This window comes from Papaver somniferum, chromosome 10, assembly GCF_003573695.1.
Source record: "Papaver somniferum cultivar HN1 chromosome 10, ASM357369v1, whole genome shotgun sequence".
NCBI classification, from domain to species: Eukaryota; Viridiplantae; Streptophyta; class Magnoliopsida; order Ranunculales; family Papaveraceae; genus Papaver; species Papaver somniferum.
Window position 1 is genome coordinate 28552011 of NC_039367.1, and position 4997 is coordinate 28557007.

The 4997-nt window shown below is 37.5% G+C and overlaps 1 pseudogene; it reads right to left on the reverse strand.

The window, feature by feature from the left end:
• Positions 1-320: 320 nt before the first annotated feature.
• On the reverse strand, positions 321-3959 carry LOC113318916 (annotated as a pseudogene).
• Positions 3960-4997: the final 1038 nt, after the last annotated feature.

Consider the following 4997-nt stretch of genomic DNA (forward strand, 5'->3'; position numbering starts at 1 on the left):
TCTTTTAAGTAGTCCGTGCGTGGGTTTAAACCGGAGACCTGGAAAGGATATAAAAAGTTTTTAGTTTGGCTGGCCTCATTCTTGGCATTAAAATGCCAATAACAGCTTCCCAAAGGCAAAAGGTACTGAGAGAAAACCCTTCAAATAACTTAGAATGAGATGACCAAATATACACTGCACATTCAGTTGCGCTATGCTTCTCTTCTTGTTATTGTAGAGCCTGTAGTTGAGTTCCCTCCGAATCGTCCACCGAATCATTGCAAAAGGCAATATCCCCTGCAGAAGTGTGAAGAAATTCATTCCCAAGTGAACAGAATCTGCTATTAAAATAGGAAAGTTTAAGAAAATAAAACATCTCTTCAACTATTAAAACAAAATTAGCACAACAGAAAAAAACAAGGTTCGATATAACACCCTGAGTACATGAGAAAAAACCGGGCAAATATGTAAGACATTACTGCTCCCCTCAGTCCCAACCTGCAGCTGGAGGGATAACTGCGACATCAACAGCATGTACTGGTGGGACCACTGGCTCCCAAGCTACATCTACTCCTGCCACAGGAACACCTGTATCAGTCCAATACGCACCGGCAGCAAGGCTGGAGCAGCAATTGCATCACCTACCCATTGGGCATCACCACCACATTGATCATTAGAGATCATCATACCAGCACCACCATACTCAGTAACACCAAAATCGGCCACTGGAGCAGCACCCTCATCTGCTTCCTGATCTTTGGTTTCCTCAGGCTCCCTGTATAAAAATAGATCCACCATCACATCCCACTTGTGCCCTGAGGAAATGATGCCACACATTTGCAGAACCATCCTTGCCAACATCCAGAAAAGACACCCAATGCTGTGTTTTCCTTTGTTGTTAGCAGGAATACCAACCTCAACGTATGGCACTGGTGAGTCGGTTTCACAGAATGCAGTTGTGGGAATGTTACCAAGAGCAGTTGATGGTCAGTTCTTGGGTCGGTAAGGATGAGAAGACGTGGCTTGGTGAAGGATTTCTGCATCTGATTGGTGAATGTACCAGCGGTGTGTCTTCTTGCTAGTGGCTGAGCACAATGTAGTGAGCAAACTTCAAAACAGCCCTCTGCCCATATGGCCTAGCAGACTGAACAATGATGTCTTGTGGGTTTTCAATGGCAACAATAACCCTTGCAGCAATCATATAAGCTTCTCCCATGTTTTCCCAAGGTTTATAATGTAAATACCATCGGTTCTTCTCTTAAAAACGTAACTTTCCATCTGGTAATTTACATTTTTGGTACCCAGATGTGCATCTGCAGCTAAAAGCATCTGTGTTTCTTCTTCCTTCTGGGATAAAATCTCCGTCGCAAATGCAACAAATTAAGGTTAGCTTCTCTTCTTCTTCGGAGAAGAGATTTTACACACCTCTAGTGTTTTACACAACAACCAACAAGGAATACAAATAGCTGTGATATCAACCAGTGCCACAGAGGAATAGATGTTGCATCAGATTTTTCTTTAAGTTCCCAGCAGAAGAGTAGAAAAATACAAACAGATGCACAAAAGAGAGACACGTGTATGGTGACGTTTTGGGTCATTGCTCTACCTTTTATAATGATTTTGGTTTTAGTTTGACTCTCCTTTTTGCAATTAGATATCCGTGAATCTAACAAATAAATACTATGCTAATTCTGGAGAAGTGTATTCACTATCCGCACTTTTGGAAACCATTCATATATCTGTTGATTTTGTTTTAATTATGCTGGTGTTATTCTTAATCAAAAGAGTCAACAGACACAATAATTGTTTCGAGCCCTACGTGGAAACCACCATTACGACGTTAAGGTCTTAAGGAATTTTTGGGCAATGAAAAAAACAAACCCAAAAAAAACTGCTTACGCTGAAGTACTCTTACAAATGAGAAAACGACAACTTTTTATAGACTAGATAAAGTGTAGTTTTCAGTGAAAATTTACACATATAACAAGTATTACAATGAACACTGAACCTCCCAGTGTGCATACAACCTGCAGACAAAGCCCCCGACTATCAGATTCATTATGTGCATTTGTTTGCTTCTTACTTTTAAAATTGAGAACTCGATAACCCACAGCACTAAAGAGAAAATATTGAATGTACGTAACAAAAAATAAGACAAATTTCTGGTTTGCCATCAACATTAACAATAACCATCAAATGTATATTAACAAGGTTTGGGATTGTAACAGCATTGACCTTACCACAGGGTTGATCCTAGTACTCCATAACATTAGCCTTTGACAAAATGACTACACAGCTAATCAAGTTTCTAAAATATCATAATTCTACACAAACCTATAAATTTGGTAGACTTTCATGAAGATTCAACAGAATGCATGGAGGAGACACATATTTCTGTACATTTCTCCTTATAATCAGATCCGCAATCATGAAAAGGTATATTCATACAAAAATGATTAGAGATATGTAGAAAAATAAGGAAGTTGGGATTCACAACAAGCACCAAACAAGGAATAGAGATCGCTATCAACCAGTGCCACGGACAAATAGAGATTGCATCTGATTTTTCTTGAAGTTCCGAGCAGCAGAGTCAAAAAATAAAAACAGATGCACAAAAGAGAGAGACATGCATAATGAGGTTTGGGCTTATTGCCTTACCTTTGATAATGATCTTTGTTTTAATTTGACAACCCGTTTGAGAGTGACTAATATAGTTAGGAAAAAATGTATTTACTATCCGCAGTCTTAGAAACTGTTCATATATTTGTTTTAATTAGGCTGGTCTCATTCTTAATCAAAAGAGTCTTCATAACAATCTTCACAATAATAGCTTCTGAGGTGTACGTGGAAATCACCGTTGCGGTACCCAGGTTTTAAAGATGTTATGGGCAATGCAACCAACAACAACAAAAACTTCTTATGCCGAAATAAAAAGCTCTTTACTAAATGAGAAAACAACAACTTTTCAGAGACCAGCTAAAATGTAGTTTTCAGTGAAAATTATACATATAACGATAATAGGAGAGATTGACTTTAGATTATTTAGTCAAGTGTAATTCATTTTAGTAGATTATTCATTACCGAGAGTAAGATCAGAAGCTAACCAGATGAAGGCGAAACCAGAGTAATGGCTCACGCGGGTATAGTTGAATTGTATGAATTTCCATTACTCTGATTGGACCCGTTTACATTTGATCGAAAATATGACATTGTCGCCCAAATCACTCGTACCATAAGAATTACAATGAATACTGTACCTCCTAGAGTGCACACAACCTGCAGACAAAGCTTACCGTTATCAGATCGATTATTGTTCATTGTTTGCATCCTACTTTTAAAATTGGAGAAATCTATAACCCGCAGATATCAATTTTTCATACCAAAAATGCTGAGAATTTTCTTACCTGAAGAAGTGCTTTAACAACAGTCAATAGCAAAACACCATCTACAGCAAATGAAACCTAAAAAAAACAAAATCCCATTAATTTAAACTAAGATATTATCATCATCTACTAAATCAAACAAAGAGAAAACATAAAATTACCAGCGGTGGTGAAATGGCTGGAGGTAAAATTGACCGAGCAGCTTTCTTTGCTCGTTTAGAAAGTTTCTTATACATACTCTGAACAAATCTGAAAAGTAAATCCATACTACTTTCTCTTTCAATTTCATCATCATCATCATCTCCTTCTTCTTCATCATCATCAGTTTTTTCATCTTCAATTTCATAACCAAAGAATGTTTCTTCTAGTTCTTCTACTGGTGATGTTTTTCTTGATTGTCCACCATTATTAGCGTTAATTCTTGGGTTTCTGATTCGTTGTCTGATAGTTGGATTTGTGAGAAGTTTTAGAGAGGATATCTGGGGGTTTATGGAGAGAGGGAAGAAGATATTTGAGAAGAGAGGTTTATGAGGGGGATAGGGGAGAAGAGATGAGATTATCAAAAAAACTCCGGCCATGTCTGTGACTGAGGGTGTGTGTACGGTGTCATCTGTAGCTATAAGACTGTTTTTCCCGGGATGTATAATACCCGAAAATACTCGGCATGCTTGTACCTGTCCGGGCCCGCCTGTATTCGAAGTAGCCCAATGCCAGTTATGGCCCGTCATGGATCACCCGGCCTGGCCTGGATTAATTTATTGGGCCGGCGGTCACGGGTTTTACAATTAATTATGATCCCTGACCTGATACCCGACCTGAAAGCCTTTATATGTCATTAATCATTTAATATCTTTTTAAAAAGACTTAAAAGTTACCATTTTATAATTGTCAATTTTGTGTCAAGAAAAATAAAATATATATTTGTTTTTACTTATAATTATCCTTTTCAAAACATTAATGGTAATATATTTTCTTATTAGAAAGTTTATTATACTCTAATTAATTATTTATTATAGGCTAAAATTAAAAGTTTATCATTGTAATTTAAATATAAAATAATACTATCACTTACGGTATACAATGTTAGAAAGGAAAGAATATTGTATTAAAAATAAATAAATTTAATACCATTTATTTGAAAATTTAAACTTAAAATAAAAAAGAAAAAAAATTCAAAATAGTGGCCTGTCCGGCCCGATCTGGCCTGCCCGTATAAAAAGCGGGCTTTGGACGGTCTTTGGATAGCGAATTATCCATTTTTACCCGGTCTGTCCGGCCTGAATTTATTTACGGGTTCACAAATATTAAGCCTGGCCTACCCGACCTGTATTAGTTTTTGGGCCGGGCGGCCTGGCCTGTCCGAATTGACACCCTTACCTGGGACCCATCATAGGAAAAGAAGGGGGATGGGGTTTTGGTTTGTGTCATTCAGTGATAAATCTTGGTGAATCTATCATTTTTCTATATACAGTGGTTGTAAACAAATTACCAAAAAAAATAACACTAAAACAACGGAAATGATTTGGATATCGACAATTTGTCCCGCAACTTCTCCCGCAACACATAGTGAGACCAAAAACCCATATAATTCCTCGGTGGGTTCCAGGAGTTTGTGTGTGTATCGGGATTTTACGG